The sequence below is a fragment of the Callithrix jacchus genome, chromosome 13, assembly GCF_049354715.1.
Source record: "Callithrix jacchus isolate 240 chromosome 13, calJac240_pri, whole genome shotgun sequence".
NCBI lineage: Eukaryota > Metazoa > Chordata > Mammalia > Primates > Cebidae > Callithrix > Callithrix jacchus.
Window position 1 is genome coordinate 50,588,240 of NC_133514.1, and position 12,401 is coordinate 50,600,640.

The window sequence follows — 12,401 nt, forward strand, 5'->3', positions numbered from 1 at the left end:
GGCTGGGCATGGTGGCTCTTGCCTATAATCTCAGCACTTTGAAAGGCTGAAGCAGGTGAATGTATCATGAGGTCAGAAGTTCAAGACCAGCCTGGCCAAGATGGTGAAACCCAGTCTCTACTAAAAATGCAAAAATTAGCCGGACACAGTGGCAGACACCTGTAATCCCAGATACTTAGGAGGCTGAGGCAGGAGAATCACATGAACCCGGTGGGGGGAGGGGGCGAAGGTTGTAGTGAGCTGAGATGGCACCATTGCACTCCAGCCTGGGCAACAGAGTAAGACTCTGTCTCAAAAAAAGATTTTTTTTTTAAATAAAAATTTTAAAAAAAGAAAAAGCAGTCATTTTGGGGGGATTTGTTTAAATAAGTGATTGGTAGGGCAATAATCTCTAAGTAATGAATAAATTGACCCAATGCTTTGTATCTGTTCTGCACATCATTGTGTGAAGTTATAACTTCTGCTTACTTGGAGTCCTGGCCAACAGTAGCTCATGCCTGTAATCCCAGCATTTTAGGAAGCTGAGGTGAGTGAGTCACTTAAGCTCAGGAGTTTCAGACAAGCCTGGGAAACATGACAAAACCCCATCTCTCTTTTTTAAAAAATTAGCCAGGCCTAGTGGCATGCACTAGCTGTCCAGCTATTCAGGACGCTGAGGTGGGAGAGAATCACTTGATTCCAGAAGGTTATGGTTGCAGTAAACCAAGGTGGCGACACTGCACTACAGCCAAGGTGGGGCCACCGCACTCCAGCCAACGTGACAGAGCTAGACCTTGTCACACACACACACACAAAATTAAGATTAAAAAAATAAATAAAAATAAAAAAAACTCAGAGCCCCTGTTACTTTTCTGAATCATAGGTTCTAGGTTCTAGAGCTGGCAGGGACCTAAGAAAGCAGGCAGCCCTGTCCTGTCCTCATAAGTTATAGAGAAGCCGAGGCCTGGGCGAGGTCACTGATGACTGGATCCGAGTGCTGGCCGCAGTGCTCTTCGCCCTGTGACTCTTGGAGTTCCTAGTGTGTTCTGTTTGAACCCTTGGAAAATGCACATGTAGCATGCACAGTAACTCCCAGGAGCCCAAGCTTTCAATTACCCACAGCTCTCCATTGCTCAGCCCTCCTGGATGCGCTGGGATTTGGCAAGGTGAGTGGTCTGTCATAAGGAACATAGGGAATCAGAAAAGTAAGCTTTTTTCTAGAATTGGATTTTCCTGCTTTCTCTGGGAGATGGTGTTCAAACTGGTAGGAACCAAGTGTGACTCTCCTTGATTCTGTTACATTTAAGGTCATCGTTGCACCCAAACCATCTTCAAGCCTCTCTTTCCCTTCCAGATCATGCATGCCCCGCGGTCCAGGGACAGGTTCACAGCTCCATCCTTCATCCAGAGGGATCGCTTCAGCCACTTCCAGCCCACCTACCCCTATGTGCAGCACGAGATTGATATTCCTCCCACCATCTCCTTGTCCGATGGTGAAGAGCCACCTCCTTACCAGGGGCCCTGCACCCTGCAGCTCCGGGACCCTGAACAGCAGATGGAACTCAACCGAGAGTCCGTGAGGGCCCCACCCAACCGAACCATATTTGACAGTGATTTGATAGACATTGCTATGTTTAGTGGGGGCCCATGCCCACCGAGCAGCAACTCGGGCATCAGTGCATCCACCTGCAGCAGCAATGGGAGGATGGAGGGGCCGCCCCCCACATACAGTGAGGTGATGGGCCACCACCCAGGTGCCTCTTTCCTCCATCGCCAGCGCAGCAATGCACACAGGGGCAGCAGACTGCAGTTTCAGCAGAACAATGCAGAGAGCACAGTAGTGCCCATCAAAGGCAAAGACAGGAAGCCTGGGAACCTGGTCTGATTTCCTCCAATGTGCACTTCAGCTGGAGAAAGAAACCTAGGAGGGAAGCGGCTGCTGGGCCCCTCCTGCGCACAGTGTTGTTCAGTTTTACATGGTACAAATAAGTAAAACCAAATGCGCAAACATGGTCTTTGCTTCTGATTCCTTTTAGGGGAATTGCATGCAAACTAGACTGAAATGATACAAATGTCCCCCTGGTCTGACTGCAAACAGTGTTTATTTGGGGACAGGGGTTGGGATGGGGCTGTGGGCAGGGGAAAACAGAGAAAGGGATGCTTTGAAGATATCATGAAATAAAACCCACAGAGGTATTTGGTTTATTTAATTATGAAAGACTTTGCAGATAAATGAGGCCAGAATGGTCTGTTTTGTAATTGGCTGAATGAAGAAGGAAGGATTATTATATATTCTTGTGGGGAAGAACCAGCCAGTTTGCTTTTTCTCCTAAGGTGTGGAACTTTCATTTTGTTTAAAAAGTATGACTCAAAATTCCTGTTTTGTGTGCCAGGGCATAAAGTGGAAGAGTTGGGTGAATGCAAGGAGCTCCTTTGTGTTGTGACGATATGTGTTCAGAGTTGCACTATCTTAATGTGGAAAATATATACGAGGGAACTGTTTTATGTGAAGTTCTGTATGTTGTCTTTTCACCTGTGGTTTGTCATCAGGCCCAAGGAATATCCTGGAGTGGTCCCCAGAATCATCTAAGAACAGATATTTGGGGATGTAACCTAATATTTTACCAACTTGCGTAAATCAAAAAAAGTCATTGTTGCAGGAGTTTGCATCAAATAGCAGTGAAGCTTTTGGAGACTTTTGGAAGGAAGATAGGGAAGATTAAGTTCCAGCATTTCTGACTTGTTATTTGAGTTACTCTGCTAGTCTTAGGCTGCATATTTTATGAGAAAATGAACACATGCGTTTATGGATCCAGTATCATGCAGTACTGCCCTCATCCTTCAGCAGTGCAATTTCTTCAGTAATTTAGATATTTTTCACTGTAGCATGAACTATATTCAAATATATACCTTATTTTATGCAATAAATTGTTTAAAATGCAAGGTGGTTATTCTGCATACTGTTGAAATATGTGACTCCTCAGTATATCCCCATTGCCTCTCCCCTTTCCTCGACAGCTCAGTTCAGTTCTACAGGGCTGCTCAGTTCACAGGAGGCTCCCAACAGCCACCCCACATCCGGCCTACCCAGAACTTCCTGCAGGAGTGGTGTGGGTGGTGGTTTCTTATGCTTTGGAAGCCCCTAGAAATGACGGAAGAATGCCATGTTGCTGATCATAATAAGCCATTGTATGTCACTAGTATTAGCATAGCCTTGTTAGAGGAATGCAGTGCTCAAAACCTACCCAAACTCCTGCAGGATTCTACCAAACCCTTCTCCAGGCCAGCCTTTGTACTGAAGGCCAGACCTGGACGGTCAGAGAACAGTGGAAGGGGCGAGTGACTTAAGAGCACAGGGTAAAAAGCACAACATGCAGTTAAAATGCAACGAGAAAACTGATTTTAAATACCATTAGTTTTAATACTCCTGACATTTACAAACATTCTTATGTACAATTAAAAAAATAACTTTCTTCTACAGATGTAAGCACTGGCTTTTATAAGAGCAGCAGCCAACATGTTTAGCAGACACTGCGCGTGGAGAAGGGCTTCTCTGCAGAACGGTCTGCCATGTCGAGGGTGGGCCTCTGTGGCCTCTGCACATAACAAGATGAGCTGGAATGATGATTCCATGACTCCGATCTATGCAGCTTTAAAGCCAAATCTGCGCGTGTGTGTTTGTGTCTGCCTGTGGGTCTCAGAGGTGATCCCTCAGTGTGGTAGCTCTGCACTGTAACTGGAGAGATTCTTCCAAACCCCAAGTCCTGTCTGATCCCAGTCTGTTCCCTTCTGCTTCTTACCTCTGTAGGTAGGTCGCTGGTTTTTGTTGGTTTTGAGGATTGGAATTTCCATTACATTCATCCATTCCACACAGTAACATCCACAGAACTAGTCCAACTCTTAAATGCAGAGAGAAAAAGCACGGGCACCAGTTGCCAGCTCATGCTTACAACCCTGTGTGGAAGTAGAAACAGTTGAGGGCCACAGTGGAGCTTCCGAGACTGGATTCAGTCTTGTTCCAGTGACACTTGGAAGGCCTCTGCAGGAGAGAAACCAGCTCTCAGGGCAGAGATCGGTTAGGGGCCAGAGAGGACTTTCCCCAACCCTGGAGATGCCCTGAAGGTTCACTGGCTCTCCGGATTAGCCTCTTCCTCTGTCAGGCAAAGACGAGGAGCCCGTTTGCCCATTGGGCCCTGGGCAGGGACTTGCAGTGGATTCTTGGTCAGGTGTCCCTGCACATGCGGAGGCGAGAAGGTGATTCCATCATTCCAGTTCTCGCCCACAGTTTTGGTGAAGCAGGGGACACACCCCACAGCCCTAGCTCTCAAATGTCTTCACGGTCCTTACTTCTCTACCTGTCTCAAGAAGGAGCTCAGAGCAGAGACTTGTGAATTCCTTAGCAACGTGAGTATATGAATGTTTTGCATATGTCCACAGTATTGGCAAGATAATTATGTAATTCAGATACTTTTAATCATGTTTCAAGAAAGAGGCTCCTCCCATTCGCCACCCTAGAGAATTGCCTTTGTTAAATCAAGACACATACATATCAAACCATGACTTTGAAAGGTCTTTGAGGCTGGGACAATGTAATGAATTAGTTTAAAAGCCAAGGTCAGACATGAATTAATAGTCAATTTCCCTTCAGCACAAGGAAAAGGTGATTTACATGAGTAGCTCTTTTGAAGGTTGTGGCTGACTTGTTCATACCGTGTCACCTCATGGCTGGCGTGGTATTGAACGAGTGGAGATTGTGAAAATGCAGCTTACACAGTGGGGCCTATTGTTCTTTCAAGAATTCTTTTTTTAGCTCATGGAACCCACAGGTCCAGTTTAGTAACCAGTGATTTAGACAATCAGTGATAGGTTTATAATCTCAGACTATTCCAGCAAAGTGTGGCGACAAAGGATTGCATTGTTAGGAAGAACAGTTGGTGGGAACGAGCACTCCTGGGCATACCGCTGACTTTCAAAAGTCCCTTGTTCCAGGTATAGGAGACCCAAGGCATCCTGAAGCCCACCTATAAGAACAGAGTCTTCCAGCATATATTTGCTTTTTTAGAAACTCTAGCATTCTTTTTAAATACTGAAGCAATCCTTAATGGAAAAGAGATTTCATGAAACAAATTAGGTATTTCAAGAGTTGATCTATTTTTGGTGTCCAAAATTCACGAATACAGAAGCTTGACAAGCATGTCTTCACCTTCTCACCACATAAACACATGGACACACACCCAAGCCACAAGAAATCCCAAGAGAGCAGAGGAGAATTTTTAAAAGATTTATCATGAGGACTGCATTTCCATTCACTCAAACTTATGAGACAGGAAATAGGGGCCAACAGTAAATGGGGGCGGCCGCCTGTCGTGCCCAGGCGAGGACTTCTTGAACTTCTACCAATCTCCATTTGATTTTCTTCACCTTTATTTCATCTTCATAAGAAGAGAAAGGCTCAAAAGGAAGCACTGTTAGAAAGTTTCTCTGACCTAGAAGAATCCGTCTAAATCCCTGCCTTCCTCTCTGAACAAACAGTTCCTGTCTCTGACAGGGGCCATCCTCTATCTTCCATCCAGTGGCTCTTTTTTGAAGGCTCTGATGCAGAGTGCTTCAAATATGTCCTCAGGCCAGACACTGGTTGCTGGCACAGAGACACACAGCACCCAGCCCTGGGCCCTCCCTCAAAGGACGGCCTCGTGGTGTCGGTCAATTGTAAGCTCAGAGATGTTCTGCTGGAGGTGCAGGGAGCCCGGCCACCCACGCAGCCCTAACTGGATGCACCCCTTCTTGGTGTTGGGGACGGGGGTTGCTGCACTGCTCGCTTATTGAATTTTGCTACTTAGAATGACAGCATTAACTTTGTGTTTTAATTTTTGTTTAAACAAATGTTTTTTTAATTTCCAAAGATCAGCAGTGTATGAGAGAAAAAAAACTGGGAAATTTACCTGGTTTCAGTTAACTTTTGCGTTTCTTGCCTAAGTGATTAAAGCCAGTGCTTGGAGCCAAGCCTTCACTCCATGAACAAGCCCCACAGCCTTGCCCCTTGCTCTCCTACTCACACCGACCTCAAACGCCCCGTGCTTGGCCTGCTGCGGTGAAAGAACAATTGAATGACAGGTGTAAGAGGAGAACCTCCCCTTCCTGGTGTGAGGAAAGTCACAAATCAAGATATGTTGCTTTCAGCCCAGATCCTAAATGCTAGCTCTCGGCAGCTGCGTGGCTTACCTTTCACCAGTTCCAACACCAGCAGCTGCCAGCACCTCCACAGATCACAGAGATGTGAACAAGCAATGGGAAGCACTCTTAGCCTTGCCATGGTCTTTGTTTTTTTGGAACCAAGATTCCAGCATTCTTTAATACTCAGCACGCTGTGTCCTCTGCAGAGTTCATGTTATTGCCAGGGACAGTCATCTGCTGCTGCTGCTTCCTGAACTGGATGCATTAGGAAGCTGCTGTCTGAGTGCAGGAATGTCTTGCTAAGAAAGCAGGGTCTTCCTCCGTCCTTTTCTTTCTTCCCTCTGTGTGTCCTTGTTTTGTGTAATGCGGGAGAGGGTTAGAGCTATAGAGAATATATAGACACTATCCTATATAGAGAATATATAGGCACATTATATCTATACACCCCCATCATGTCAGAGATCTGCATGTCAGTTTTCAGCAACTAAAGGTGCCTCATGGTGAGTTCAGCAGACACAGGAGCCAAGTCGCCCCTCCTGCACTTGATGCGCCCACCTTTGTCGTGCCTCACTTAAAATGGTGCTTTTTCAGTTGTCTGTCTTTTCTTATGTTTTTATGTGTAAGTTGCTGTATATAAGTTGAATATATTATGCACATATCCTACCCAATGGGTAGAACAAAAAGTTGTTAATACTGTAATATAATGTATAGACGATATCAATTTTAACAGAAATGGCATAGAATTGGTGAATGCCTATGTGCTTTGTCTTCTTTTGTAAGGAAATTTGCAAATGGATGCATACAGATTAAAATCTATGTAGTTTATTTTCCTATTAAATATCAATATTATAACACAAGAGAAAGAAGTGTGAACAAGCAACAGTTCATGACCAGCGTATATATAGCAATGGAAAGTTGCATCTTTGCTGTGAAAACACTTTAAAGAAAATACTTTTTAAAAAAATCCAACAGCTTTTTGGTTGCCACTAGATGCTTCTTATTTAATCTTTTTAGTAATGCTCAGCTGGACCAGTGTTAGTTACATTTGAGTCAGAAAAATGTTGATTTTCAGCTTGCTTTATAATCTCCTGCATCTGTCTCCTGCTGTAGCATCACGAAGGTGTCAGGCCTCAGTGAAAAGTGCACATTTTTGTTGTTAATATTGCAGAAACTGTGTCAGAGGAAAAAGTAAATCAGCCTACAGCAGAGGACTTCATTCAGCTCCAGAGGCATCTGTTACCGTCTGTGTCCAAGTCTCTCTGTGCCTTTTTCTTTTACAAACTGAAGCTGTGGAGCCAATGAAGCAACAGTAGAGACTATAGGGAAAGATACCTCAGGAAAAACACATCCACTTACAAGGAGGCCCTGTTCTTGGAAAAAGTGTTTAGTTATGGGTTAGCACTAGAAGAGACTCGGTTGTCAGCCAGCCAAGCGAAGCTCTCATCCATTCCCATTCGTGTCCCATCATCATCCTGACCCAAAAAGCAAGCTTGGTTTTGCCATTAGTTAGAAATTACGTTTTGAATTGTATATTGTTACATCCTTCTCCGAGTTTAGTTTTTAGTGTCTGATTATGACCTCTGCTTTATCTTCAAATGCCCTAATTTTTTTTAAAAAAGAACAAAAAGTTTATAACACCGTGTTCATTAAAACCATGGTTGAATCTTGGGTGTGGGTATCCTTTCGAGTGTTATCCGTAAGGGCAGTTCATGGAATTTGGCCCATCTGATCCATATCATCAGCTTATTCTGCCACCAGAGGATAGTCCAATAAATTCCAAAGTTTGTTAGTTTCATGGTGTATGTTCTGACTTTGAAAATCATAATGGAATCATACCCCTAACATTCAGGAAACAAATGACCGATTCTCCTTAAACTGAAATCGACTGTACAATGCAACTCTCAATGCTGAATGGATTAAAAGGCAGCCCTTTTAGTATTTGTTTAAAAGGGCCGTGAGAAGTTGACACTCTTGGTGTTGTGGATCCCGCGTGTCTAGACCCATGTGTTGGTTCCATCATATGCTGCATCCCTTGTGATTCCGCATTTAGAACTGAGGCTCATTACTGTCAAAAACAAAGCTCCCACACCCCAGGTTCAACCCTGTGCAAGAACTGTTGAGCATGAGAATGTTCTAGACTCAGAGGTACTAAAATTTGTTACCACATCATTGCTTCTTTTTCTACAGAACGAATTGAGGCTTAAACTTTACTGTTAATTATACTTGTTCATTTTAATGTGCTTGTTGGTATGTTGCTATCTTTCATTTTATTGCTTTCGAAAATCACGTTTTCTAATTGTATGCTTGTCTAGTTTAAAACTATTTTAAAATATGTACAATACAATGCACAGCATTTAGTTCATTTAATTTTTATTATAAAGCAATCTACTAAAAAGTACAACTGTATTTGAACTTTTCAATAGTTGGTTGTGAGCTATGATACAAGTCACTGAAGTCTTTTTTAAACAAACATTTGCGCTTACTTTTCAACATAATTCCCAGTTCTATACAGAAAAAGATTTCCACCTGTCATGTATCTGCCTCTTTTACCCGAGCAATGGTGATGTAGTTCTTCGACCTAAGGTCTGTAATTGCAATACTTTTAAAGAACGATGTTGCTCTAAGTACTGTTCGTTAGTTATGAAATCAGATTTTTCTGCTTGTTCTTAATGCTGTGGCCAAACCATAGCACAAAATCATTAAAAATAATCAGTGGCACACATTTGTCCCTTGGGTTTCTGCTTTGATTTTTGTTTCTCTTTCAGCAACAAAGCACATGCATGGGGGGAAATGCTGTGTGTTTTAAGACCTGTCGCGAAGAAACCCTCCTTATGGCTCCCTAGCTAAACTTCCCATTCAGCTTGTCGTAACTCTGACTTTTCAAAAGTCACTACTTCATATTCTACTAGAAGCAATTCTGGTCCGATCATGATTCTTTTCCCAATTGCTGGGTTCTACACAGGGCATTCAGACGGTCAGCAGGTCCCCTCATGCCAGGAGTCCCCAGGGAAACTGCTCACCCCAGGAGGACTTTCTAGATGCCTCGAAGTCTTTGGGTGGCTGTCACACAGAACCGAAATGTTCCTAACAATGACAACTATTCAACAATGGAACAGAACAGACCCCTTGAGTGTGTGTTTTAAATTCCTTGGCATTGGCAGTCTCTAGTCATAAAGAAGAACAGAAAGGCTCTAAATTTCCTACACTGAGAGACTAGAATAGTGTTACCTCTATGCTCTAAGTAAGGATATGGGTTCACAGATGATGACTGTGTGCACAAAACCCCACACAACCTACCAAACTACTCAAGTGGATTTGCATGGTGGCAGCAGATACCATTTATTTTTTGCATTTGTATGTACTTGTGATGAGCAAATGGAAACTGAACTCTTGAAAAGACCATTCAAAACGGTATAGGCCCCAATTTTGGTACACCCATTTTAGATTCTGAATTAAATTCTTCAAGACTATTTTTAAAGGGGATTCGCAGAGAGCTATAAGAAGGAAGAGAGAGAGAGCAATAGGAAACTTTCCTTCCTGTAAAACGGCAAGTAGTCACTGATAAACCACACCATACTCTGGGATAAATTCTGTCATCTCTTAATTTAGCAGACAATTGTAGAAATATTAAAGATAACCCCCAGACTTGCTAACACTAGTGCAAACTTTGTTCTTGGAGACAGCTCTGCACAGAAGGAATGAGGGGAGTCCAGGCTGGGGATCCCGCTTTGCAGACCATAAGCAGCAAATCCAGTAAACCCTGGGGCTTTTTCGTCACAACGGAGACACAGGACTCCTCTCTGCCCCACCGTCCCTGTGAGGCTGTACCGGCTGTCACTTGGAAAGCTGTCTCAGAGCCAAGAATGTGAGAGCTGTTAGTAGAGGCAACAGGCAAATGAGAGCGGAGAGAGAAAAGACAGCAAAAGGTGCAGGCTGAGCTGGTTCCCTCTACCGGCGAAGGGGCTCAACGACGCTGAGAAACCACGCAGGCTGCGCCTCTGAAGGACAGGATGCTGGGACACCTGCCTGTGGAAAACGGTCCCCACGGTTGAGGAGTGCCCTTACAGGATCATCTTCCCAGACACTCTGGCTGTAGACTGAGCAAGCTCAGATGGCTTCTGCGAAAGACCCGAGACAGAAAAACAAAGGCTTGGAAGTGCGTGGAAGCTACTGGTGCACAAAGGAACCGCCCGCTCTGGCTGGAGCTGAAGTGTGGGAGCCAAGAAGCACCGTGCTCAGATGCTTCTGGGACAGCGCGGACCAAGCGACAGAGAGAACGGGCGAGGTGGAGGGGATGACGGCAGGGAGAGAGGGCAAGTGCACATGTCCAGTGCCCACACCTTTGCTGTCTGAACCCCCTCCTTGACGATCCCCCCAGGCATAGGGGAGAGGAATCCACCCGGCAGCCCTCTCCCCCATGCCCGGGGCGAGGGGGGCGGGATCACCATCCTGCCCTGGGCCTCCTTAATGCTCAAAAGTGGCGAATTTGGGGAGTTCTCCATTGTACTTCAGTGCCACCTGACTGTTCCCAAATCCCTCCAGTTTCTGCAGTTAAGCAATCCTGGCTTTCTTTCACCCAATTATTTTAGACATTCGTTTTGAAAACAGAAGTGTCCACAGCTGAGTAGAATCCACCTGGCCGCCCTCTCCCCCATCCCCCTGGGGGGACAGTCAGAAAGGCATGCTCGAAAGAATCCCTCGGAACCTTCCAGAGGCCCACCCAGCCTGGGCCATGGCATAACAGCCTCTATTCTGCTCTCTGTGATGACACATGCAGGGCATGAGTCTGTTGCTGAGAACATTCGAATTAGATTCCTTCACTACACTGCCTTGTTTTGTTTGAATGGATTCTAATTCAAAGGCGCATTTTAAAACAGCTTCCGAAAAGTTAGATCTTTGCATCTGTAAAGTTTTGTCTTACTGTCATGTTTCTGTCAAGACTCTGGCTCTTGCCTTAATAATGCAAACCTCATCACCTTACTTTACATTTTCATGTTAAAAATGTCAGAAGTGCAAAAGCTCAGTTTTTGAGCATAGAGTGGTAACTAAAAATACACTTTCAGAAGGACTTACTTGTAAGCACATACTTTTTTTGTCTTAAAAAACTGCAGCTGTAAACAGCGACTCTTATATAACTTCCTCGGTTTACAAAACCATTTCATTTACAGCATTGTATTTGTCTCCACTGTTACCAGTCGTCTGTAAGCACAAAATGTTCTAGCAACCTACACTAGCACCTAGAGCAAGCCTGTAGTCCAATGGGGCCGCTCCACACAGGCCCGGGTGCCCGTGCTTCCAGAAGTAGGTGAGGTGCTGTCTTTGGCGTGGGATTCCCAGGTGATCTGGCTCCTTGAATATTTCCTGCTTACAGTTAAAGGACAGCACAGGCTTTGAAGCTTAACAGACCTGGGTGGTCTGAATATTAGCCTCACCTCAAGTTAATTATGTCCCTGACAGGCTTTCAAATGTCATCTATAGAACGGCAACAGGCAATCTCATCTATTACTCACAGGACAGTTGTGAAGATCCAAGGAATGCGCACGCCATAGCGCCTGACATTTGGGGCTCCTCGTGAACAATGGCTGTTAGCGCTCAAACTTTCATGTTCTAGATTTAATTAAAACATTTTTTGCCTAAATACGACAGATTTGTAAATGCCCTTTGCCTTTAGAATGCCCTCCACACTGAATGACTGGAGCTTAAAATCCCAGAGAAGTAATTCCAGCACTCTCAGAGGTCAAGGCGGGTGGATCACCTGAGGTCAGGAGTTCAAGACCAGCTTGGCCAACATGGTGAAACCTCATCTCTACAAAAACAGAAAAATTAGCTAGGCATGATGGCAGGTGCTTGTAATCCCAGCTACTCGGGAGGCCGAGGCAGGAGAATCACTTAACTCGGGAGGTGGAGGTTGCAGTGAACCTAGCTCATGCAATTGACCTCCAGCCTGGATGACAGAGGAGGCTCTGTCTCAAAAAAAAAAAAAATCCCAGTGAAATAAATAGGTGCTGATTTAATGCCCAGGAATGAGTACCATGGGGGGTTAGACCACCCAGTGACAAGGTAAAGACCAAGTCACTGGGCCAGAACTTCCTTTCCATGAGTTCGAGACCAGCTTGGCCAACATAGTGAAACCCTGTCTCTACTAAAAATACAAAAATTAGCCAGGCATGTAATTAGCCAGGGTGCCTGTAATCCCAGCCACTCAAGAGGCTGAGGCAGGAGAATCGCTTGAACCCGGGAGGCAGAGA

At 44.8% G+C, this 12,401-nt stretch overlaps 1 pseudogene across 1 annotated transcript; it reads left to right on the forward strand.

Moving 5' to 3' along the window:
• The first annotated feature begins 1,331 nt into the window (after positions 1–1,331).
• LOC118146828 (low-density lipoprotein receptor class A domain-containing protein 4 pseudogene) lies at positions 1,332–3,009 on the forward strand (annotated as a pseudogene). Its single transcript, XR_013525306.1, has one exon. The product of XR_013525306.1 is annotated as a low-density lipoprotein receptor class A domain-containing protein 4 pseudogene (transcript).
• Positions 3,010–12,401: the final 9,392 nt, after the last annotated feature.